We start from the raw sequence: 26,194 nt of genomic DNA on the forward strand, positions 1-26,194 counted from the left end.
GCCCTGGGAGACAGGTGGAATTTCCCCACCACCGCCCACTTACATTCCAATTCTGTGCGAGTGTCCGAGTGTCTGAGGCACACGCAGTCCCCAGTCCTACCACAGCAGTGGGAATGCAGATGGTGTACATGGAGCTGTTACCTGGGGAGCCCCGGCAGGAGACCCAGCAGCAAGCTCACCTGGGTAAGTGCAGAACCGGGCACAGGGCCACAGCAGGACACAGTGGGAATTCTGGGTGGGAATCTAGGGAGCACCCAGACTTCTCAATGCCAGGGCTCGCCCCCCTGGGCCCCCTCCCAGTGCTAAGTGGAGGTCTCAGGATTTTCTCAGCCTAGGACAGTGTGAGCTCTATCTTCTGGGGGCCCCCATCTACATCCAGGGACTGCCCCCACCCTCCAACAGATGAAGGAACACTGGCACTGTGGGAGACACAGTGGGGGCCTCAGCGCCTTGTCCTCGCTGCAGCCCCTCTTGTCCCTCTTGGAGCTGGAGCCACTGCAGGTCCCTGGCTCAACCCCTTAGTAGGTTGTCACTACCCCAGCACTTTTCCACGTGGCCTTGACAGCTCCCTCCCCCACCTTCTCCCTCACCTTCCCCCAGGCAGGGAGCTGCAGGCCTGGGGCTTCCCACCCAGGTCCTACCCTCCCAGCATTAAACACTTAGCAGGCCAGGCAGGAAAGGGGTAGGGGGCAGGTGGAAGCCAGGCCCCCAAGGCTCCAGACAGGAGCATCTTTGAATGTTGCCCGAGGCTGGGAATTCAGATATTTTTTCTTTCTTTCTTTTTTTGGCATGAAATTGGTTGGCAGCAAATTCAACAAAAAACAAAAACAAAAACAAAGCAGTGTGTGGGCTCACACAGCTCCACCTGCAGCCTGGATTCGCCTGAGGCCGCCGGCTCTGACAGCTGCCTTCCCTGTCTCGTGTGCCCCCTCCCACACCTGCAGCTCTGCGTAGTAGAGGGAGAATTCCACAGAACCAGCTCCACCCAGCACAGTCTCCTCGCAGCCCCCCTCTCTCTCCTCCCTTCCCTGGGCAGCTTCTTGAAAGAGCGGTCTCCGGTCTCCGGGGCTGGCACTTGGCACAGCAGTTAAGTTGCCACAGCAGCTAAGTGGCCGCCTGGGAAGCCCACATCCCATATCAGAGTGCCTGGTTCGAGTCCTGGCTCCTCTGCTTCCTATCGCGCCTCCTGCTAACGCGCACCCTGCGAGGCAGCAGGTGGTGGCTGAAGTGCCTGGGCCCCTGCCACCTGTGCAGGAGACCCTGATGGAGCTTCTGGCTCCTGGCCTTGGCCTGGCCCAGCCCCAGCTGTTGCAGGGATTTGGGAAGTGATCCAGCACATGGAAGGGCTCTTTGTCTCTCTGCCTTTCAAATATAAGCAGATTTCACAAGAGAGCTAAGTGCTGTCCCTGAGAAGCGGCTCACTGCCCTCCCGCTCTCCCCAGGCCCTCCCCTGGGATTCTGCTGGCCCCGAGGGCAAAGCCCCGTGACCTGGAGACTCCTCCCTCCATGTCCTTGGCACAGCTCTCTCCCGGGTCTGCTCTGCCTCTTGGGCCCCTCCTCCTGGGCGGGAGTGGAGGGCACCATGACGGCTCCAAATTCACCTCCCCTTGCCGCTCTCCTGACCCCACGTCTGCGTGTCCACTGGCTGCCTGCACACATCCTGCAGGGTCTCCCAGGCTCTACCACTCAGCCTTCCCCAGACGCATCCATCAGCCCCTCCGAGAGCAGGCATTCATTTGTTCTCGCAACTAAAACACCTGCATCCCGTATCTGAGTGCCTGGGTTCGAGTCTTGACTCCAGCTCCCAATTCCAGGCTGCCAGGAACCTGGGGCCCTGCATCCCCTCTTCCCATGAGTCCAGCTCACCAAGCCCTGCAGCTCCTGGGCCGCACAGCTGCCTCCTCACCGTCGGCCTCCGGCCTTGCCCCCACCACCTTCTCCATTGGAGTTCTGACTCAGCTCTATTGATATCACTCCAAATTTCTCTCTTATTTCAGGAGGAATTCTTTAAAATATTTAAAATTTTATTCTTATTTATTTATTTATTTATTTAAGAGGCCAAGGGAAACTCCCATCTGGTTCACTCTCCAAATACCAGCGCACTAGCCAGGACTGGGCCAAGCCAAAGCCAGGATCCAGGATCTCAGTCTGGGTCTCGCACACAGGTGGCGTAGGAACCAACTCGTTGACAACCTGCTGTGTCCCAGGGTGCACGTGGGCAGGAGGCTGGGACCAGCACCCAGGAACTCTGATAGGGGATGCAGTGTTCCACATGGAGACCTTGCCCCTGGGACAAACGCCTACCCCCAGGAGGTTCTTTCCTCCCTGTCTCGCGCCCTGGGCCCTGAGCCCATGTTGACTGGCGCTGCCCGCCCAGCCACATGGGTCTGAGACAGTTCCTGGCACATGTCCTGTTCTCTTACCCCTCCAGGCCTGGGGTCATGCTGTCCCTGCCACCTGGGATGCCCCCCCTCCTCACCTTCCCAGCTAATTCCCACCTCTTCTGCACACTTGGCAGAGGCTGGGCGGGAGGATCCGCCCTTTAGCTCGTCCAGCACACAGCATCCGTTCACCATGGCCCCCTAGTTGTCCATTTGCACGTTGGTATCTATTACTGAGCGTGAGACCGAACAAACGAACAGGGTCAGATCATATATAAAGATAGGACTCGGACCCACAGTCTGAAGCCCCACCCAGGAAACCACCCCACGATCTCCAGGAGGCAGCCCTCCACCCACAAGTCACTTGCAGGAAGCGAGAGCAGCATCTGAGCAAATGGCCTTTGCCCGGTCCTACTGGGTCTGTCTGTATCTCCACATACTCCAAAGGCAGGGCTCTGCTAGCGTTTCGATGTGGTCTATCTCCTCCAAAATGACCTGGATGCTTTGTCCTAACACGGCAGTGCTGGGAGGTGGGCCCAGCTGGGGGCGTTGGGGTCACGAGGACAGAGCCCCTGTGGATGGGTGCCTGCCTTTCTCCTGGGAGTGAGTTACAAAGCGAAGCACCCCCCACCCCGTGTTCTCTCTCTTCCACGTGTGCCGCTGGCCCTTCTGCCCTCTGCCAAGCACTGGAGCAGCACGAGGCCCGCCCCAGAGGCTGAACAGCTCCTGCGTTTTCCAGTCGCCATAAACCTCTGTCCTCATAAACTAACTGGTCTGGGGTGTTAAATAACAAAAACATTTTGGGCTGGGCATTGTACAGCGGGTTCAGCTGCCACGTGGGGTGCTCATAACACATGTCAGAGTGCTGGTTCCAGTCCTGGCTACTCTGCTTCCAATCCAGCTCCCCACTAATGTGCTCGGGAAGGCAGCAGGTGATGGCTCAAGAACTTGGGTTCCTGCCACCCACATGGGAAACCCTGATGGAGTTACCAGCTCCTGGCTTTAGCTTGGCCCAGCTCTGGCTGTTGTGAGCATCTGAGGAGTGAACTAGAGGATGGAAGATCTCCCTCCCTTTCTGCTTTCCCCCTCTCTGTCTACCACTCTGCCTTTCAAATAAATAAATATTAAAAAAAAAAAAAATGACCTCCTGTTCCTGTGGGTCAAATGGACTCCTAGGCTGGGCTGTTGTTCTCAGCTGGGGCTCAAACGACTGGAGTCACACAATGCCAGGAGCTGGGGACATCTGGGGAATGAGCTCAGATGCTGCGCCTCTGGGCCTCTGTCCACTCCAGTGGCCCCAGAGCTTCTCCTCTCGGCCCGTCTCTATGCGTACTCCCGCTTGCTAGCTAGTGGATGTTCCCATAGTGGCTTAAACCTTCCCGAAACACAAAAGCAAAGCTTCTTAAGGCTTAGGACCAGAATCGCCACTGCATCCACAATCTATTATGTTCTACTACCAAAGTCAAGTTGCAGACCCAGCCCAGATCCCAGGCAGGGTGGAACCCTCACCAGTGCACGACCAGCAAGAGGTTGGGGGCCATCTTCAGAGAGGGACGGGGTGCCCTCGGCATCTCGCAGGGGGCCTGCGTCAGTGCTCGGTGCACTTGATAACCAGGGGAGTGGATGACGGATGATGGAGCCAACAGATGGACCCAAGGGCTCCACGCCAGCTTCCCTGCCCCCAGGCCCTGCCACCACGTTCAGCTCACATCAACACTGCTCTCTGCTGCTTAGTGCTCTATTTTTAAACCTCTCAAGCAATGAGTGGTGCTTAACATTTTTTTTAATCAGCGACCCCTTAAGGAATCTCATGAAAGCTGCAGGAGACCCTGTCCCTAGAGAAACATGCTCAGTGCCAGAGCAATGCGGCAGCATGTTCCCGACAGCAGCCCTGCCCTCAGCACCAGCAACTGTGGACGCACAGCAAGCGCGCTACCCGGCGCGTTACTCCAAACGTGCTGGGTAGCAGATGACACCATGGAGCCCCACTGTATAGAAGGGAAAGCTGAGGCTCAAGGAGGTTAAAGAATAACTGGGGGAGGAGGCGACACTGTGGCACAGCTGGTTAAGCCACCGCTGGCATACCCACATGGGTGCCAGTTTGATTCCTGGCTGCTCCACTTCCAATCCAGCTGTCTGCTAATGCTCCTGGGTAAGCAGTGGAGGATGGCTCATGTGCTTGGGCCCCTGCGCCCACGTGGGAGATTAGGATGGAGTTCCAGGCTCCTGGCTGTGGCCTGGCCCAGCCCCAGTCGTTGTAGATATTTGGGGAATAATCACTGGATGGAAGATCTCCCCGCCCCCTGCCACCACCTTTCTCTCTCTGTATACTGTGCCTTTCAAATAAATAAAACAGAAATCTTTTTTTTTTTTTTTTCTTTTAAAGATAACTAGAAAGTGGCCACACGGGGACTGAAAGGCCTATCAGCTCCGCCATCCCCCCAGCACCACACCCTTTCTAAAGGTTCAGGCACACTCTGAAGTCCATCTGTGAGCCCCAGGTTAAGAATTTCTCCTTTACAAAAGAATAAAGGCCTCCTCCCCCTGCTCCTAAAGCCTGCTTTCTGACACCCTACCTGGGACAGGTGTTTGGTGCGACAGAGAAGATGCTGCCTGGGCTCCACTCCTGAGTCCAGCTCCCTGCTAATGTGCAGTACCTGGGTCCCTGCCACCCACGTGGGAGACCTGGATTAAGTTTTCGGCTCCTGCCTTTGGCTTGGCCTAGTCCTAGCTGCTGCAGGCACTGGGGCAGTGAATCAGTGGATGGGAGATCTGCCTCTGTCTCTGCCTTTCTCCCTTTCCAATAAGATGGAGACAAATTTCAAATTCAGAAAATAGGTAAAGACTGTTGAAGACCCTGAGGGAGACCCTGGCCGCCCCCTGTCCTTCTCTCTTTGGGCTCCGCCCCAGAATGCCCCTTCCATCCTCTGTCTGCACCAGAAGATCAAGGCTCCCTTCTCCGGGGTTTGCCCAGACATGTGCCTGCCTGCCGGCGGCGGGGCTGCCATCATTCTCTGAGTGCTAACTGCCCAGCAGGGCTGTGAGCCCCTCTGAGCAGACACCCCCCCACAGGCCTGCGCATACACTCTGTGGTACAGAGACTCCTCCCAAGGCCCGTTTTCCATGCTGTCCTGTTGGGTCCTGAATCCTCAAACCCCAAGCCTGCATGAGACTCCAGAGTGGCCCTGAGCAGACAGGGGCCGCCTGCAGTGGTCAGGCCTCCTCTTTGCTGAGAAGCAGCAGCTGGAACCCAGTCTCAGGCCGCCCCCACCTGCTGCTCCAGCAGGGCTGTGTGGTGTCATCTGTCCCTTTGTTTGCATTCTCAGGGGACTTCATGTTACATGAAATCTGTAGCTGCTTTGTTTCCTGATAACCAGAGTAAAGCCCAGAAAGAATACACACCATCAGTAGGATGGACGGCTTCTTTGGAAGCTCACAGGACAAAAGAAACAGCAGCGTGCTGATCCCACGAGAGTCTGCTCCCTGGGGCCTCCAGGCCGCTGGTCAGCAGCGTCCGGCACAGGGACAGCAGACAGAAAGCAGAACCTAAGACTGCCATCAGTCCTCGGACAGAAGTGGCTAACCTTTCTTGCCTCCTTCCACCACTTCTGGCTGGCACCAGACTCATGACCAGCCTGTAGGTCAAGGTTACTACCCTCCAGGCCCTGGGTGAAGCACTTCAAATACAATGTTCCATTTAGTTCTCACTACAACCACACAAGCAAACTGCTTAATACTAAGACTCCACGTTAGGGGCAGGCATTCGTTTGTTCTCGCAACTAAAACACCTGCATCCCGTATCTGAGTGCCTGGGTTCGAGTCTTGACTCCAGCTCCCAATTCCAGCTTCCTGCTAATGCAGATCCTGGGAGGCAGTGTAGTGATGGCTCTGTTGGTTACTTGTCACTCACGTGGAAGACCTGAACCAGCAGGTGCAAGATCTCTGTCCTATTTTTCCTCTCTGTTGCTCTGCCTCTCTAAATAAATAAATAAATAATAAGGGACAGAAGCTCAGAGAGGAAATGACCTGTCCATTTAATGAAGGGACAACTGACACAGATGTGGGCAGAACCTGGGGTATCCTTGCAGATAGCAAACAACTGTCAAGAAAACACTGGCAGGGACTAGTGTTGGCAAAGTGTGAAGATGCTCTTGAGAGACACCCACATCCCAAATTGGAGTGCTTTGCTTTGAGTCCCAGACTATGCTTTTTTGTTTAAGATTTATTTATTTATTTGAAAGAGTTACATAGAGAGAGGAGAGGCAGAGAGAGAGAGAGAGGTCTTCCATTCATTGGTTCACTCCCCAACTGGCCCCAACGGCCAGAGCTGCGCCAATCTGAAGCCAGGAGCCAGGAGCTTCTTCCAGGTCTCCCATGCGGGTGCAGAGGCCCAAGCACTTGGGCCATCTTCTACTGCTTTCCCAGGCCATAGTAGAGAGCTGGATCAGAAGTGGAGAAGCCGGGTCTTGAACTGGTACCCATATGGGATGCTGGCACTTCAGGGTAGGGCATTAGCCCGCTGTGCCACAGCGCCAGCCCCCTGGGCTCTGCTTCTGATCCAGCTTCCTGCTGGGAAGGCAGCAGGCTCAAGTGGTTGGGTTTCTGTCACCCACATGGGAGCTCCTAGTTTGTGGGTATTTGGGAAGTGAACCTGCAGAAGCCAGATCTCTGAGTCTCTTTCAAGTAAAATGAAAATAAATAAATACAATTCTTTCAAAAAGAAAACCCTGGCCTGAAGGGGCAAGAAAAGGGGCCCCAGAACCCAGAGCCCGAATACGAAGGGCCAGGGCTGAAGCCACTGCGGGGACGGAGGGAGGGTGAATACTGAGCAACTGCAGGGCGCTGGTGCAGGAGGGAGAGGGGGATTTCCCAGGATCTCCACCAGCTGGGACAGAACAGAGCCCTCATTCAAACTCAGGCGCACCTGCCTCCAAAGCCAAGATTTAGCCTGTCCAAGGTTAGAAGCCAGAGGGGCTCGGGGGTGTGTGCTCAAGCCTAAGGTTCCCCACCGTCCTAAGTGTTGCCACCCCTGTGAACCCCAGCACCACAGTCCCACACCCCCTTGATTCCCCACTTCCTTGAGAAGATCTGGCGCAGGGAGTAGAAGCCCCCGGCGGAGGCAGGTGTGGCTCTACAATTAACCTAAAAGCCTCTTATTACCATCTTGGCCTAAAAGGCCCTAAACGCCCACACAGAAAGTGGCCTCCCCCAGCCCGAGTGGCTTCCAGCACGGGGCAGAGAAAGGGTTTCAGCGAGGGTGCAGGCCGAGGCTGGGCAATTCGGAACATCCACAGAGAGGCCAGCCGATCCGGCTGCCGCCTGGGACGGGAGGAGCCAGGTGCGCTAACACCACCTCATCTCACCAAGCCCGGCCCCTTCTGCAGATTTATTAAATCAAGAGCCAATTCTGACGCGCTTTCTTTCAAGCAGCTTACCTTGCAGGTGTGCGGAATCTGTCTGAGATAAAGAAAACCATTACAGAGAGAGCACAGCCTTCAAAGCCCACCTTGGAGACTAGAAAGAAATAGAAACAGTAGCCCGGACAAATGTGCAATTAACTTTCCAAATACTTGGGAGCCTGAGAAACAACATCCCCGCAGAGAGCAGGTCTTGAAGGCAATTTTCTTGAACTCCATTCAGCACTCACTCAAAATGCCTTTTAAAAATAACACACGATTTTCCTCCCTCTCCAAACGCGCCCTTGTTCTTTCTCTCCCAGGTAAGAATGAGCTGGCTCTGAGTGAGAAATGCAGCCACCGGTTTCGACAGGGGGTGATGGGCTGTGTTCCCCAGGAGGGCAGGTAATGGAGCCAACAAACACCCAAGCCGGGTAGGACAGAAGCCGGGTTGGGGTGTGGGAAGAGCCGGGTCTTCAGTGGTTCCAGGGACCAGGCTGGGCTCCGAGGGCTGGGCGGGGTTCAACAAAGGCCCACTCTCCCCAGGGGGAGATCTGATTCCCTGTGAGAAGGGGAAGGCTCAGGCTCAGGTCTGCTTTGCTAATGAAAGAACCAAGGGAGCGGGTGTTGGGCACAGCAGCTAAGCTGCCCCTTGGGATGCCCGTGTCCCATATCGGGGTGTCTGGGTTCGAGTCCTGCTTCTGGTGTCTGACTCCGGCTTCCTGTAACTCTGGACTCTGGGAGGCCCTGATGATGGTCCAAGTGATTGGGTCCCCACCACCCATGTGGAAGCCCTCAGCTTTGGCCCTGCTGTTTGGGGAATGAACCAGTGGGTCTGTAGATGATAGAGCTCTGTTTCTCTTTGCCTCTCAAATAAGTAATGATTTTTTTTTAAAAGGCTGGCCTTAAACTGGGACTCAGTTTGGATCCTAGCTTGTCATTCAGTGTCTGTGTGCCCCTGGACAAAGCCCTTGGCTATTGTGAACCCATTTCCCCTTCTGTGAAATGGGGAGATTAATAATAAGAGATCAAATAAACTAATCCATGTAAAGTGCTTAGCTACTGCTGGCACAGCGCTAAGTGCTTAATAAGCAGTTATTTTGTTATCATTACAGTCCTCTCAGATGGGGCTCCATGTGCTAAAATTTAATTTCTTTGTATTTATTTTTGCAGTTGCTGTCTATTTATGGCAAGCGATACTGAGTCTCCGTTTACAAAAGTGTTATCAAGTTTCCCTTTAAAATACATTTATTTAAGCTAAAGTGGGTCAATCTACAAGGAAAAAAAAAAAAAAAAGACGTGGAAAAAAAAAACCAAACAGTGCAGGCGGTGCACAGATGCGTGAGGCAGGGACCCAGATCTGGGGAACACCCAGAAAACAACCTGGGTGTCAGGCGAAGGCACCCACCCCAGGGTCGTTCTGAGATCCCTAACCGTGGCGGTGACCTTGGAGCCTACTCTGGTGTACCTCGGGGCTCCTCCTGGACCCTCCCACATCGTGTCCCAGGCGGAAGTCCCCAGCTCCCGTGAGCATGACTTTCTCAAAGAGGAGCTGTGCAGAGCCGCCCTAGGGCCCTGGCCTGCCTGCCTGCCTGCCTCCCTCGGGTATCTGGGACCCAGGCAAGGCCCTCGGCCCCGGCACAGACCGCTGCTGGGCCGGGGACTGGAGCCGGAGCGGGGGTGGGGCGGGATGGGGCGCTGGCTCTTTGAAGACGGGAGCCTAACCAACGCCAGCCTTCTGCAACTTGCGAGAGGCTGAGAGCAGCTGGGAGACACAACACCCTCCTGGCTCTCGCCGAGGTGTTACAACTCGGGCCGAGTTGCCTGGCAACCGTGCAGGTGTCTGATAGGGCGAGCAGCGCGCCCGGGGAGCCAACCGGGGCGCGTGGGGCCGGCCCAGGTGGGTGCCCGTAATGGGGCCGGGCCGCACCCGCTCTCCACACCCCTCCTGCTGCTTCCCGCTCCTTGCACGCGGGTGGGAGGTCGTGGCGCCTGCCAGACCCCGCGGGACTGTAGAATCCCACCATGCTCCTGCCTCTGGGAGGGGGTTCAGCGGCAGAGCGCCTCGACAGGTGCGAGCCGGCCTCCTGGGCCCCACCCAACTGCGGCCCTAATTCAGCACTTGTGAGAGACTCACGAATGGGGCAGGTGGCATCCCCCACGCTAGCATCCGGGCTCTCCCGTGTCATATAAGCACATTTTCTTCCGTCCCCCAGAGAAGGTGCTAATGGAGCAGGCACCTTGAGAGGAGGGCCTGGGTGGGAGCCATTTAGGCGGGTGGGTTCTGAGTCACCAGAGAGCTGGCGGAAAGAGCTGCTGTGAGCTCTGGGCGCCCGGGCTCCATTTGGGTTCCAGCCAGTGACTGAATGGCTGTGGAACCTTGAGCTGCTCTCTCAACCTCTCCCTTTGCTCATTCCTAAAATGGGGGAACCAGGACCCACTCTGCAGGGCAGCAGTGTGGGTTAAGCCAGGTGATGCCCACGGGAGGTGCAGCTTGGTGCTTAGCCAATGCTTAATCCAAGAAACATAAATAGCACTGGGGTGTCGCTGTGACCCCTGGTTAAGCTGCCACAGGCGATGCTGGCATCCCAGGCTGGAAGCACTGGTTTGAATCTCAGCGGCTCCACTTCCAATCCAGCTCCCTGCTAATGTACTTGGGAAAGCAATGAAAGATGACTGGAGTGCTTGGGCCCTTGCCACCCATGTGGGGACCAGGAGGAGTTCCTAGTTCCTGGCTCCAGCCTGGCCATTGTGGCCCTTTGGGGAGTGAACCAGCAGATGAAAGATCTCTCTTTTCTATATATAATTCTGCCTTTCAAATAAATAAATCTTGAATAAACAAATAGTTCCATTTGGATCTGGAAGCTGTTGCCACTGGGCTCAAGTCACAGAGTGACTCCTACTCAGCACCATGGTGTTCTGAGCCCCTCACCAGCCCCACTCCCAGTGACCCGTGCAAGTAGCTGCTCACAGCTTGGTCCAGAGAGCAGTGAGCTCTCTGACTTCAGCTTGCAGTGGCTACCCCCAACCAGCAAATGGCACAGCCCCATTTTCAATAATTCTAGGGAGAATGGGGCATTTGGCTTGGTGATTAAGATGCTAGCTGTAGGGCCGGCACCACAGCTCAGTAGGCTAATCCTCCGCCTTGCGGCGCCGGCACACCGGGTTTTAGTCCCGGTCGGGGCGCCGGATTCTGTCCCGGTTGCCCCTCTTCCAGGCCAGCTCTCTGCTGTGGCCAGGGAGTGCAGTGGAGGATGGCCCAAGTGCTTGGGCCCTGCACCCCATGGGAGACCAGGAAAAGCACCTGGCTCCTGGCTTCGGATCAGCGTGGTGCGCTGGCCGCAGCGTGCCGGCCGCGGCGGCCATTGGAGGGTGAACCAACGGCAAAAAGGAAGACCTTTGTCTCTGTCTCTCTCTCTCACTGTCCACTCTGCCTGTCAAAAAAAAAAAAAAAAAAAGATGCTAGCTGTCAGGGCCGGCGCTGTGGTGCAGCAGGTTAACGCCCTGGCCTCAAGTGCCGGCATCCCATGTGGGTGCTGGTTCTAGTCCTGGCTGCCCCACTTCCCATCCAGCTCTCTGCTATGGCCTGGGAAAGCAGTAGAAGATGGCCCAAATTCTTGGGCCCCTGCACCTGCATGGGAGACCACGAAGAAGCTCCTGGATCCTGGCTTCGGATGGGTGCAGCTCTGTCTGTTGCGGCCATCTGGGGAGTGAACCAACGGAAGGAAGACCTCTCTCTCTGTCTCTCCCTCTCACTGTCTGTAACTGTACCTCTCAAATAAATAAATAAAATCTAAAAAAAAAAAAAAATGCTAGCTGTCGTATCTGAATGCCTAGTCCCAGCTCAGCTCTGGATTCCAACTTCCCATTAGCGTGCCTTGTGGGAGACAGCAGGTAATGGATCAAGTGGATGAGTCTCTGCCTCCCACATGAGGAGACCTGGGTTGAGTTCCAGGTCCCTACTCTGCCTCTCCAGTATAACTAACTAACTAACTAACTAACCAAACCTAGAGAAACTCTGCCTAACCAGCCCACTCTCTCTCGAGCAGCATTCTCTGCAGGGTCCTCTGTATGAGCTGCTCCGCCTTCTCAGGGCACAGTTGCTCACCTGAATTCCACAGGGCCAGGCACAGCTCCCCTTCCCCCAGGAAAAGAAAGGGAGAGACAGGTCAGCCAGGTCTAACTCCTCCCTCCCCATCGCAGCCACGACGTCCACTCACTGCCAGGCAGGCAGGCCAAACACGAGAGCACCCGCGCCGGGCAGTGCGTGGCCAAGGCAGACTCCACCCAATCTTCTGGAGGCTCCTGGGAGGCCAGGCTGAACCCCACGGGCTGAAGGCCAAGATATGTTTGCCACACACCCCCCAGCCTGGGGATGTCTCAAAACCCTGCACTCCAAATCCACTTGGCTCAGATATGTCTTCTGAAAAAGATTCATTTCTGTTCTATGGAATCCCAGGCAGCCTCTGACATTGGTGTTTACATGGGTTTTCAAAGCTTCGGCTTTTCAGTGAAAAGTCAACAGACTAAAATGTTACCAGTGGCGTTTGGGCTCCCCCCAGTTTCTTTTTTTTTTTTACTTATTTGAGAAGCAGAGAGAGAGAGAGAGACTCCCATTCACTGGTTACTCCCCAAATGCCTGCAACAGCCAGGAGCTGAGAATTCAATCCAGGTCTCCCACGTGAGTGGCAGGAACCCAATTACTTGGGACATCACCTGCTGCCTCCTAGAGTTCGGATTAACAGAGTGGAGCTGGCGCTCAAACACAGGTACTAGGATGTGGAATGCAGGTGTCTCACCCACTAGGCCAAATGCTCGCAACCCACCCCCCACCCATTTCTTTATAGTTTTCCATATGTTTCACATTTTCCACAGATGATGTGTATTGCTTTTACAGTAGAAAATGAAAAATAAACAAAAAACAAAGATTAATTAGTGGGCCCATTCAGGAATCTGTTTAAATACTTATCCAAGGAAGAGAAGGGCTCCCTAGGGGACTGGAACGGGCCCCGACCCCTGGCTGCTTTGTGGAGCCATACGACAGGGATGGCGGTGGGGGGGGGGGCAATGATGGGAGGAAGAGCCCAGGGGAGGCTCCTGTGAGCACCCCCACAGGGCACCGTGGGCAGCAGGAGCCTGGCTGCTTCCTGGGAGCCTGCCCAGGGCCCTAGCCAGAAGCTGCCCTCCTAGGAGACACAAAGCTGACTCCATCCTGGTGTCCTGTCTTTGCTCAGCTCGCTCTCTCTCCACGGGGACTTTCGGGAGATAGAAGAGGTGGCTCTGCCCATCTCTCATCCACTGCAGCTGCCCATCAACAGGCTGGTTGCCCAGAGCCCACCCTGGCCCAGCCCCACACGAGTCGCTGCCTCCTTCCAGCTCAGCCTGCTTCCATCCCATGGCCGATGGGTATTGCTGGGGCATCTCTGTCCATGTTTTGGCCTTGACCACTCTTCTCCCAGAAAGCCTTAGAACCTGCCAGTAAAGGAGCTTCCACAGGATGCCAGGAGGCAAAGTCCAAGAGGCAGGACGGTGCTTTCAAAACCATAGCAGTGGCCGGCGCCACGGCTCAATAGGCTAATCCTTCGCCTTGTGGCGCCGGCACACCGGGTTCTAGTCCTGGTCGGGGCGCCGGATTCTGTCCCGGTTGCTCCTCTTCCAGGCCAGCTCTCTGCTGTGGCCTGGGAGTGCAGTGGAGGATGGCCCAAGTACTTGGGCCCTGCACCCCATGGGAGACCAGGAGAAGCACCTGGCTCCTGCCTTCAGATTAGCATCGTGCGCCAGCCGTGGCGGCCATTGGAGGGTGAACAAATGGCAAAGGAAGACCTTTCTCTCTCTCTCACTGTCCACTCTGCCTGTCAAAAAACAAACAAACAAACAAACATAGCAGTGAGCGCAGACAGGTGGTGGTGAGGGGCACCAGCACTGTGCTCAGCCCGACACTGTGAGATCGCTCATCCACAAACACCCCCACAAGCTGGGGTGACTGTGCATTCTCTGGAGATGAACTCGAAGCTCAGAGGGGCTCAGAGGCTGCCACAAGCACCCAGCAGAAAGTGCAGAGCAAGGGCCAAAGCCAGGACCTCGGTCTCAGCCTCCTGCTCCTGCGAGCATCTTCCTCACCAGCCTAGCCCCAGGGCAGTGTCTGGCTCACAGCTAGTACCCAGCAACCCCGCGGTGAATGAAGAAGGCAGGGACTGAGGCAGCTCACGGCTCCTACACCCCAGTGTCCTGCTCTGCTCATCTCTGCAGGAACACTGGGAAGGGGCACTGCCACAACCACGGGCCCCTCCTTGGGTGCCCTGTGGGAAGTGCTCTCCTCCTCCTGCTCCAGGGTGCACTGCCAGCCTCCCCGACAGCTCTGCCCGCTGGCTAACCCTAGAAGGGGGGCCAGGGAGGGGCACTGGCCACAGGTGACTTTATACCTGTTGTTGCACCCCCCCCCTTTTTTTTTAATTTATTTAACAGGTAGAGTTATAGACAGTGAGAGAGAGACAGAGAGAAAGGTCTTCCTTCCGTTGTCTCACTCCCCAAATGGCCGCCACGGCCGGAACTATGCTGATCTGAAGCCAGGAGCCAGGTGCTTCCTCCTGGTCTCCCATGCAGGTGCAGGGCCCAAGGACCTGGGCCATCCTCCACTGCACTCCCGGGCCACAGCAGAGAGCTGGACTGGAAGAGGAGCAACTGGGACTAGAACCCAGCATCCATATGGGATGCTGGCACTGCAGGGGAGGGTTAACCAAGTGAGCCACAGCGCCGGCCCCTGCACCTCCCTTTGCTGTGAGCTCCAGGAAGACAGGGCCTGTCTTTGTTTCTGGGGAGCACCAGGCCCTGGGAGGCCATTTATTTTGGGAGGTGAGCTCCCTGAGACCTCACATTCTTCTGAGGATACTTTCTTTTCTTTTCTTTCTTTTTTTTTGGGGGGGGGGGGAGACAGGCAGAGTTAGTGAGAGAGAGAGATAGAGAGAAAGGTCTTCCTTCCATTGGTTCCCCAAATGGCCGCTATGGCCAGCGCGCTGCGCCGATCAGAAGCCAGAGCCAGGTGCTTCCTCCTGGTCTCCCATGCGGGTGCAGGACCCAAGCACTTGGGCCATCCTCCACTGCCTTCCCGGGCCACAACAGAGAGCTGGCCTGGAAGAGGAGCAACTGGGACAGAATCCGGCATCCCAACCGGGCCTAGAACCCAGGGTGCCGGTGCCGCAGGCGGAGGATTAGCCTAGTGAGCCACGGCGCCAGCCTCTGAGGATACTTTTAAAAATTAAATTAGAAGCTTTTCAAAATCAAAGATTCTATCATTATTTGAAAGGCAGAAAGAGGGAGAGAGAGAGTTTTCATCTGCTGGTTCACTCCCCAAATGGCTAAAACAGCTGGGTCTAGGCCAAGCCAAACCAAGAGCCCAGAGCTCCATCCAGGTCTCTCACATAGGTGGCAGATGCCCAAACACTTGGGCGATATTCCAGTGCCCTCCCAGGTGCAATATCAGGGCACTGAATGGGAAGTGGAGCAGCCGGGACTCAAACTAGCGCTCTGATAGGGGATATCAGCATTGTAGTTGGTGGTTTAACCCACTTCACCACAATGCTGGCCCCCCTGGGCCTAACTGGGTACTCAAGAGTTGTCATGCTTTTTCAGAAAAGAGGGCACAGAAAAGGATGTTTTTAGGTTCCACAAAATCGACCTGGTCTGGAGTGCCAAAGCCTGGAAACCCCCTCTGCCAATGGCAAGGCCCAGAGCCCGCGCAGCTGACACACGTGAGCTGGTTTGCCTGTAGAACAAATGCTAGGCTGGGATAAGGGCCCCAAGGCCAAGGCAACCCCAGACCCTGTATCAGGGCCAGACATACATAAAATGCAGGCAGCAGGAGTGGGAAGCACCCTCTTCCCCCACCCCCATTTAGTGACACTATCATATAGTCCAAAAAAAACTTTTTTTAAAAAGATTTATTGCTGGCGCCGCGGCTCACTAGGCTAATCCTCCGCCTTGCAGTGCTGGCACACCGGGTTCTAGTCCCTGTCGGGGCACCGGATTCTGTCCCGGTTGCCCCTCTTCCAGGCCAGCTCTCTGCTGTGGCCAGGGAGTGCAGTGGAGGATGGCCCAAGTGCTTGGGCCCTGCACCCATGGGAGACCAGGATAAGTACCTGGCTCCTACCATCGGATCGGTGCAGTGCACCGGCCGCAGCGGCCATTGGAGGTGAACCAACGGCGAAAGGAAGACCTTTCTCTCTGTCTCTCTCTCTCACTGTCCACTCTGCCTGTCAAAAAAAAAAAAAATTATTTACTATTTGAAAGGCAGAGTTACAGATTTTACAAAGAGGGAGAGTCAGACAGAGATCCCCATTCACTGGTTCACTCCCTAAATGGCCGAAACAGCCAGGGCTGGTCTAGGCCGAAACCAGGAGCCTGGAACTCCATCCGGGTCTCCCACGTTGGGGGCCCAAGCACTTGAGCCATCTTCTGCTTCCTTCCCAGGTGCATTTTCAGGGAGCTGGATCAGAGTGGAGCAGCTGGGACCGACACCAGTGCTCATGGGGGATGCTGGTGTTGCAGGCGGCAGCCTAACCCATTCCAGCCCCTTGACTTTAGGAACAGGGGACCCTTTTGAGAGTCTGATGAAGGCTCTCAAGCTCTCTCTCCTAGAAGGCACCTGTGCACAGAGCAATACCTATTGTTCTAGGGGCTGTGGATGCCAGAGGCCCACCAGGCCCAGGTCAAGATGGCATCTGTGGAGGCAGAATGACATGACGCGGACCGCAGTGACAGTCAGCAGGCTGCGTGCCATCCCTGCTTCGAAGTCTCATTTCCCCAGCTCCTCTGGGCTTTACATTAGGTGCTCTCACCATTCCTTCCAGGTCTAGAATTCTGATTATTTCTTCGACTTTCATCTTCTGCAGGCCTGAGCACTTCCCCCGCCCCTCACCAGGCCTTCAGGAAAAATAGGAGCAAGGGAGCTGGCTTATGCCAAGCGGCCATCATATGCAGCCAGCATTTTTCATACACTGCCAGCTTAGTTCTCTCAATGACCCTGCGGGGCAAGCGTTCTTTGCACCTTCCTACAGATCAAGCCACTGCTTTAGACACCTGCATCCCATACCAAGTCCCGGCTCCTCCTCTTCCAATCCAACTCCCTGCTAGTGGACCAGGGAAGGCAGCAGAGGATGGCTCAAGTGCTTGGGCCCCTGCACCCACGTGGGAGACCCAGATGAAGATCTGAGCTCCTGGCTTCAGCCTGGCTACTGTGGGCATTTGGGGAGTGAACCAACAGACAGAAGATCTCTCTCTGTCTCTCCCTCTCCCTCTGTCACTCTGCCTTTCAAATAAATAAATAAAACTTTAAAAAGAAACTCCCCTGCCAAGTGAAGGCACTTCCGCAAGGGTGCAGGGTGAGTGGTGGCACTTGGGTTTGACCGTGAGCCTGCCTGTGCTGTTCCCATCAAAGAGGCCACTCCCCCTTTACTCCGCACCCATGGTCCCGGGCCCCTCCTCCTCACACCCACTGTCACCTCTACCTTGAAATATAGGTCTTTCCTTCCACATCTTGCACCTCTTGACCTCAAGCAGCCTGTCCTGAACTGTCCCCAGGGGCAGAAGGCCCCATTCCCATCCATCTGGGTCAAACCCCCCTGGGGCCACGGCTTCACTGGGGGACAATTAATGGCTACGCTTGATGGCTGGGCACTTATGCACGAAGCAGCATAAACCAGGTTTGCATTCCCAGCTTAAAAGCCCAGATTAATCGCCTTGGGCTGGTTCTGTCACACACAGGGATATATTTTCTTCTTGGAATTTACAAGTAGTTCCATCTGAGAAATAAACAACCAGAGATAAAAATTACATTGTCACAGTGCAGGTGTGATCGATGTAGGAAGCAAGCCGCCGTGGTCGCTGAGGAGGTGCTCCGCCGACAGATTCCACCAAATGAGACCTGGAGGAGCCCCAGGTAAGGGGAATGAGATGCTGATGGGATCTGGGGCGCGCGGGAAGCGGGAGTCATGCAATTTACATTTCATCACTCTAAATCATAGGGTTTCCAGGCCGCAGGGTGAGGGGTCATCTGGAGGCCTCCGCGGGCTGCCCGCCTCCCAGCCGCGGGCCTCAGGAGCTCCCGCCTGCCCCCGCTGGGACAATAGGATGGCCCCAGCTGAGGACACTTGGCGGTAACCTTGACAGCTCTGACTCCATCAAGACATCAACTACTTGTCTCATGTCTACTAGCAGCTGAGGGGCACTAGGCCTTGCCGTGGAAGGAAGTTGCCTTGGCGAAGGCCACAGGAAGACCAGACAATAATCATAACCCCAACAACTAACACTTATTAAGCACCCATATGAAGGGCTCAAGGAGGATGAACTTGTATTGGTCCTTAGGACGACCCCATGAAGTAGGTACTGTTACCCCCATTTCCCACCACATAAACTTGAGATTCAGAGGTCGGCTTGGGGCAGGTGTTTGGCCCGGGGTTGAGCCCTGTCTTTGATCCCCGGTTCCAGTTCCTGACTCCAGCCAGCTTCCTGTTGATGCACAGCCTGGGAAGCAGCAGGTGGTTAGGCTCCTGTCACCCACATGGGAGGCCTGGACTGAGATCTCAGCTCCCAGCTTCAGCCTGGCTTAGACCCAGCCCAATCCTGGCCATTGTGGGCATCGGGGAGTGAACCAGCAGAGGGAGCTCACTCTGTCTCCTCCCCCCTCTCTAACAAATGCATTTTTTTAATTTAATTAAAAGTTAAAATTAATTAAAATAATGAGCCTGTCCAAGCTTCCTGGAGTGGACTGAATGATGGCTTCCCCAAAATATCCAAGCCTGGAACCTGGGATGTGAGCTTCTTTGGGAAAAGGGTCTTTGCAGATGTAACCAAGTTCAGGAGGTATCCTGGGTTACCCAGATGGGCCCGAGACTGAGTGACAACTGTTCTTACAAGAAACGAAGAGCAGAAGATGCAAAGAAGCCACACAAAGTCGGAGGCAGAGACCGGAGAGATGCAGCCACAAGGACGCCCACAGCCACACAGGCTGGAAGAGAGGGAGCAGATCGGCTCCGGCAGCTTTTGCCCACCCCTCGATTTCAGAGCTCTGGCTCCAGAACCCTGAGAGAACCGACTTCTCTGTCTTCAAGCACTGAGTTTGTGGTCACTTAGGACAGCCCCGGGGAAAGCACAGAACCCCACAGCTCACGTGTGCGTGCGACAGAGGCAGGATTCTGACCTGGCAGGCTGACCCCAGCCTCGGGCCCACTTCTGGGCTCCAGTTCCAGCTCCGCTGCAAGTGAGCTGTGTGACCTTGGGCACGCTGGCTAAGGCTCAGCTTCCTTATCTCAAAACGAGGGGGCCGGACAAGATAAGTGCTGTGCCTTGGGCTGCCACTGTGGGCAGCAGGGACAGACAGGGCTCTGAGCACACAAGTCAAGTGTGACTGAGGAAGAAAACAGGTTCAGCAGATCACCGTGGACAGCGGTGCGTGCAGCGCTCCGGCCGCCTGTGGTGCGTTCCCCCTCCTTTTGGCCCTGACGGCCCCAGCTCCTCACCCAGGCGCTTTGATGGAGCTGAGCAGGTGGCTGTCCCCGCCTCCAGGGGCGGGGGTGGGCTTGTACCCACTCAGCACCTATTCTCGGAGCTCAGTGACTGGGCCAGGGCTGCACCTGAGCCAGTGACTTGCAGCCCGCAAAGTGGTGGGGAAGGGGAGGGAGACATGGGAAGCTGGAGACTTTTGAGCACAAGGCCCACTCAGGGAAGCCATGCCAAGCCCTTGACACTGTGTGATCAGGTTGCACCTGAAGATGCAGCGTTCAGCTTCCTGAGCCAGCGAGAGTCCTTTTCCGTGCCCAGGTGTGGCCACTTCTCAGGGTCCAGCCAGTTCGGAAGCGGTGTGATTTCGGGGCTGAGGTGTCACTGCGTACACTTTCCATGTAGGATCCCCAACATCTCTGTCCCGAGATGAGCGAGACCCCAGCCCCATGAACACCTCCCTCAGGAAGTGGTCCCAGCCAAGTCTTGGCAAACTCTTCCTGGATTCTCCAGGTAGCTTCCAGAGGACACCCTGGAGCCTCTGAGGTTTCCCCCAAATCCCTTCCTCCAGGCAGGCGACCACATGACTCCTTCCAGCAGGGGTGGCGAACCATTTTTCAGCCAAGGGCCATTTGGATGTTTATAGCATCATTCACGGGCCATGCAAAATTACCAACTTAAAAATTCACCTGCCTGTGGTTGCCTTGGCAGGGCCAGTTGACATGACTTCCCGGGGCCTTATACAACCCATGGGCTGGATTGTCTCAGCCCTGCTTTGGGGGCTCCTGACATGACCCGCTGTTTCAGCGTGTTCGCTAGCAGAGCCAGAGCCCACAGTCAAAATTCACCAAGCACTCAGCATGTGCCAGGCGCAGGGCTGAGAGCCGGGGGCCCCCGTAGACCGTAAATAAGCAAACACAAGCCGACCCTCACGCACCCACGCCCCAGGCTGGCATGGCGAACCCAGCGCCCCACCCTAAGCGGACACCTCTCTCCTTCCCGACTCCGCCTCATCTGCGTGGCCCCTCCTCTCGGGGCCCTGCAGTGTCTCCTAGCTTCTCTCTCTGCTCCCACTCTTCCCTCTCAAAGCCTCTTTCTCACATGGCAGTCAGGGTGATCTTTCCAAAATAAGAATCCTTTAAAAATGTAAGCCAATCCCTCCCGTGGCTCCCATCACACAGAATAAAATTCAATGACCTCACCATGGCCTGCCTCCCTGGCCCTCCATCCCTGTACCCAGCCCAGAGCCACGTGCTGCTCCGTGCATGCACCAAGCACCCCCTCTCCCAGGGTCCCTGCATTTCCTATTTCCTCAGCCAGGCTCTGATCCCCCACGCTCCCTGGCAAGGCTTCCCTGAACACCTTAATCCCAGCCACCACCTCTTCACTTCCTTGTGTTGTTAAGATTTACTTATTTGTTTGAAAGGCAGAGTTGCAGAGAGGGAGAGACAGAAAGACACTGGTTCACTTGTCAAATGGCCACAATGGCTGGGGCTGGGCCAGGGTGTGGGCAGGAGCCAGGCACTCCACCTGGGTCTCCATGTGGGTGGCAGAGGCCCAGGTACTTGAACCATCCTCTGCTGATTAGCAGGGAGCTGGATCGGAAGCAGTGGAGCCAGGACTTGAACTGAACCTGTACTCTGATAATGGGATGCCGGAGCTGCAGGCGGTGGCTTAACCTGCTGGGCCACAAGCCTCTTCACTTTGTTTGCCTACCCCCCCATGGCCCTGTGACAATCACACTGTGACACTGCTTGATTGTCTGCCACCCTTGCTGCAATGTCAGCTCCGTGAGAGCCGGGGCTGTGTCTGTCTCTCAGCACCCTGGAGTGTGCCTGGCACCCAGCTGATGCCATTACATCTTTGCTGAATAAAGAATACCTGGTGCTGCAGACCTGACCTAGAGGGCTCGGGGCCACTTTCTCCTCCTCTAAGGGAAAAGAAGGAATTCTCCAGGGGAGTGGAGTGGAGTGGGCTGGGGGGGAAGGGATTCCCGGCAGCACATCCACACAGGTGAGGCCCCTGCGTGTCCAGGACACTGGCCGGGTGAGGACAAGGAAAGAAATCGGTCAAGGGGCAGGCATTTGGCACAGCTGTTGAGAAATCTGCTTGGGACGTCTGCAGCTCCTATCAGAGTGCCTGGGTTCTGCTTCTGCTTCATTTCTTGCTATGTGCAGGAGGGGAGGCAGCAGGTGGATGGCTCAAGTGCTTGGGCCCCTGCCACCCACGGGGGAGACCCAGATGAAGTTCAAGGTTCCTTGCTTCAGTCTGGCCTAGCTCTGGCTACTACAGGCATTTTAGGAGTGAACCAGCAAATGGAAGACCTCTCTCTCTCTTTCTGTCTCTGTCTCTATCTCTTTCTATCTCTCTGCCTTTCAAATAAAATGAAAACAAATACTTTAGGGGCCGGCACTGTGGCACAGTGGATTAACACCCTGGTCTGAAGTGCCAGCATCTCATATGGGCGCTAGTTTGAGACCCAGCTACTCCACTTCCGATCCAGCTCTCTGCTATGGCCTGGGAAAGCAGTAGAAGATGGCCCAAGTCCTTGGCCCCTGCACCCACATGGGAGACCCAGAAGAAGCTCCTGGCTTCAGATCGGCACAACTCCAGCTGTTGAGGCCAACTGGGGAGTGAACCAGTGGATGGAAGACCTCTCTCTCTCTCTCTCTCTCTCCTCTCTCTGTGTAACTCTTTCGAATTAAAAATAAATAAATAAATAAATATATTTAAAAAAGGAAAATCTGCATGAGGGAAAGTGGTAGGGGGCAAGGTGGGAGGACAGGCAGGGGCCGAGACTCACAAGGTCCTGAGAGGCTTGTTAAGAAGGACGGTACCCCGAGAGCTGTGGGCCACTGCAGAATGGCAAGCGATCACAGGGATCTCACTGACACGATCAGACTACGGCCCCTCACACGCCCTGGCGTGGACAGGAGACCGCAGATGACAGAGAAGACCCTAGAATGCCAGTTAGGGGTGTACCGCCAACATTCCAAGCTAGAGAGGTTTAAGACGGCAGCGGTGGGGAGATGGAGAGAAGGGGACGGCTCCATGGGTGGAGGATGACGAGGGAGAGGATGACTCAGTGGGTGCTGAGCACACAGCGAGCCAGATTCCGCACCGTCCCAGATTTGGACGCTTCTATTAATGTGGTCAAAAATTATAGATGCTTTTTTTTTTTTGGAAGGCACATCAAACTTTGTGACTCACTGTGCTAGCAGGCAAACGCTTCCTCATCATAATAACCCTTGCTGGGACAAGCAGCCTCTCTGCGAGCGAGCTGCAGGATCACAGCCGTGGGTGCCGAGGGCATCCCACCAGGCGGGGCCAGCCAGTGAGGGGCTGCATCTCAAGAATGCAAAGGTGGGTGGGGGCCAGGGAGAGGCAGTCTCTCTCCCTCCTCCAGTCCAAGGGATTTTTTGAGATATGAGAAAAATGGAAGGAGAAACATCACCAGAAGGGCTCACCTTCACAACTGTTCTCTAGAGGATTCCATGTATCCCTGGTCTGCTGGTGCCTGGGGATGGTCTCAGACACAGAGGAGAAATCCAGCAAGCCTGAGGCCCCAGAAGCCGGTGCCTGGAAGATGCAAAAGGAACGCAGGCCAAACCTGAGACAAGGCCACCCTGGGAGCGGAAATCTGGTGGCCAAGAAGGGGGGCCGCTCACTGCTGGGACCATCAGCAATGGCCAGGGGGCAGCCCTAGCCTCGAGATTAAGATGCTGGCCAATATATCACAGCTCTGTAGCAGAGCCCCTGGCTTGATCCCCACCTCTGGCTCCTGAGTCCTGCTTCCTGCTGAGGCACACTCTGGGAGGTAGCAGGTGACGGCTCAAGCAGCTGGGTGGCTACCACCTCGTTAGAAGACCAGGACTGAGTTTCTGGCTCCTGACTTCCACATTATTCCCGCCCTGGCTGTTATGGGCATTTGGGGAGTGAAGTGGGTAATGCAAGCTCTCTGTCTCTCTCTGCCTCTCAACTTAATGTATTTAAAAACAATTCCCTCTTTAAAAGAAAAGTCAGAATATGTTGCATGACAATGTGAGTGCCCTCAATGTCTCAAAATTGTACTTAAAAATGGATCAAATGTGGGGCAGGTGTCTGGGATGGTGGTTAAGATGCTGCTTTGGGGCCGGTGCTGTGGCATACAGGTAAAGCCACCCCCAGCAGAGCTGGGATCCCATATGGGGCCCAGTTCGTGTCCCTGCTGCTCTACTTCTGATCCAGCTCCCTGCTAATGGCCTGGGAAAGCAGCAGGAGATGGCCCAAGCGCTTGGGCCCCTGCACCCACATGGAAGTCCTGGAAGGACCTCCTGGCTTTGGCCTGATGGCCCTTGCTGCCATTTGGGGAGTGAACCAGCAGATGAAAATCTCTGCATTTCAAGTACATAAATAAGACTTAGTAAAATGATCCACTGGAATAAACAACTACCTCACGCTTTAATTTCAACAAAATGCCTGCTGGTGGTCGCTTTCCAGCCTGTGGTGACACATACAACAGGCCACCCACGCCCACACGAGCAGAGAACTCCATCACTGATATATTTATTGAAGAGTTCTTATAATAAAATCTAACTAGCTTTAATTTAAAAAAAAAATAAAAGAAGAAGAAGGAAGGAAGAAAGTAGAGAAAGAGGGAGGGAGGGGAAGGAAGGGCGAGAACTAGCCAGAGCCTTTGGGGCCGCAGCTGCTGCTCTGAGCCAGGAGCTCTGCAAAGCTGGGTCTGCACGCCCATCACACTGGCGCACTTCCTGGCCTGCTTCCCACCGTCGCTCTGGGCTGTGTCTCCAGGAGGGAGGTGGCGCAGCCCCAGCCCTGCACCTTGTACCTGTGGCAGCCCTGGGGTGAGGACTGGGACTGCACACAGGGAAAAGAGTCCCCCCTCAATTCAGAGACAGCCAACCTGTGTGGGACTCGGATGCCTGACCTTGGCCAATTAGTCCCGTGCTCGGTGTAACCAACCGAGTCACAGATTCAATTTGATTCAGCAAACACTGACGGAGCATCTCGGTGCCAGCCGTGCAGTGGAGCTCAGCCTTCTGCCCGGATTAGAGCTATTTGTATTTCGAGGCAGAAGGTAGGCTTTAAGCACCTGTAAGAGGCGGTAATGTTACGGTGCCTCAGGGAGGGGTGGGCACGGGCTGGGGCAAAGCAGCAGGACCTGGCTGGAGACACGGAACAAAACAAACTGAGGAGGCAGCTAATGCCTGGGGATTTGTGCCCCCACCCCTCCCCGCTGCCGCCCTTTCCTTTTAATCGAAATGATAATGCATGCACATAGTAAAAAAAAAATTTTTTTCAAAGAACACAAAAGTGCATACAATGAGAAATAAAGTCTCCTTTCCTCTCCAGACCTCCAGGATCTTTCTTCAGAGGCATCTCACAGCTAACAGCTTCTTTTGTGTCTTTCTAGAAAATTTCTATCACGTACAAGTATATCTTTCTTTTTAAAAGAAAGCGCAGTACATACATCACCGCTGCGTTTCCACTTAGCGATACATCTTGGCATCTATCCCATGTCTGAGCACGCAGAGTCACCCATTCCTTGGAGTGTGGAATCCAGTGCCGGGTACTACTGCCCCGGCTGCCGGGTATTTAGATTGTTTCCAGTTGCTGCTGCTACAAGCAAGGGCAACACACATGCTGCTCCAGGTGCACTTCTGCCCACAGGTGCCAGGGTACCACTAAACAAATTGCCAGGAGCGGAATGGCTACTTTTACAGAGCTGTGCCCATGCCTGTTTAAGTCCAGCTTGGAGCCACACCCAACCACCTTCCTTCCTTGCACATCCCACGAGCACCTGTGCACACACACACACACTCCCAGCTCCCTCATGACCTGTGGCTACATCAAAGCAAGCATTTGGACTACCTGCAGAGAAAAGGTCCTTTTCTGGATTCAGACAGAGGCAGCCTGGGTCGCTGGAAACCCAGCTGGGGGCTGAGACAATACAGACTCTGCTACGTTGGGAGCTGTGAGCGTGGGACTCCAGCTTAGCAATGCAATGCCAGGGCGAGGAACACGAGTGCCCCAGTGGCATCGGCTGCTATTATTATTATTACTACTAACATGACCCACAGGGAGCCCCGGGCAGCCAGTGGCCAGGGAAGCTCCCAGGCCTGGTCTGTCCAAGAGTCCATATGATTCAAAGGCACTGAATATGAAGGCCTGCTCGGCTCCCGGAGCTGGACAAGAGCTGAGCTAGGCATTTCCCACGGAGGCCTGCTTGGAACCTGCAGTTCGCAGGCCTTTGCCAGCACCTAATAAGCACCATACTTCATGCCTCGCCATTGTCACCCACACGTCCCCCGACGCTGCTGCCACTACATGCAGTCAGCAATTCGCCCTGACACATGGCTCTTCATGACCTGCTTTCCTTTTCCAGTGAATGTGGCCTGAATGACGTCACTGGGACACAATGAAAGCACAGTCGCATATTACTGGGGATGGGATGAGTGAGGTAGATCTATCAGAACTTACGCATACAGAAAGATTAGCCTTGACTTGGGGGGCTAGGCAGATCTGGATTCAAATCTTGGCCCTCATACTAACAAGCTCAGTGGCCTTAGGACGTCATTGAATTCCCCGGAGTCTTGATTTCATCACCTGTGAAATGGGCTAAGCGCTTGTTCTAATACAATTATTATGAGGAGTAGGCAAGAAAATGGATTATTTATGAACTTTTTAATAGACAGGCTTTATTCCAAGAATGACTTCAGCCCGCTGAGATAATGTATGTCAAGTGCCTGGCCCGTAGTAGCAGCCCAGTAAGGAGCCCACTTCCGTGCCCTGCCCTTGTGCCTGAGTGGTCACTTCCAGGCCCAAGCCCTCAGGCACTGCCCTCCCTTGAACCTTTCTAGACCTTCCTTTCCAGAAAATGGGCTCCATTCTTTAGAGTCCCCTCTTGTTTTGGTTCTTTAAATA

The 26,194-nt window shown here is 55.1% G+C and overlaps 1 protein-coding gene and 1 long non-coding RNA gene across 8 annotated transcripts in view; one reads left to right on the forward strand and one right to left on the reverse strand.

Moving 5' to 3' along the window:
• Nucleotides 1-26,194, reverse strand: part of RTN4RL1 (reticulon 4 receptor like 1) — a 77,480-nt gene that overhangs the window by 24,090 nt on the left and 27,196 nt on the right. The gene's annotated exons all lie outside the window — the stretch shown is intronic.
• On the forward strand, nt 30-18,474 carry LOC103351488 (uncharacterized). 6 transcript variants are annotated; one of them, XR_016223917.1, is made up of 4 exons: nt 30-183; nt 8,101-8,182; nt 17,622-17,711; nt 17,797-18,474. It is a non-coding gene; the product is annotated as an uncharacterized LOC103351488 (long non-coding RNA). The 6 variants fall into 6 exon arrangements; XR_519251.5 differs by having other exon boundaries at nt 17,617-17,711; nt 17,797-18,472; XR_016223916.1 differs by lacking the exons at nt 30-183; nt 17,622-17,711; nt 17,797-18,474 and adding exons at nt 605-7,719; nt 7,812-7,988; nt 11,350-11,587.

Source organism: Oryctolagus cuniculus, chromosome 17 (genome assembly GCF_051225735.1).
Source record: "Oryctolagus cuniculus isolate XC-2025 breed Fujian yellow rabbit chromosome 17, ASM5122573v1, whole genome shotgun sequence".
NCBI lineage: Eukaryota > Metazoa > Chordata > Mammalia > Lagomorpha > Leporidae > Oryctolagus > Oryctolagus cuniculus.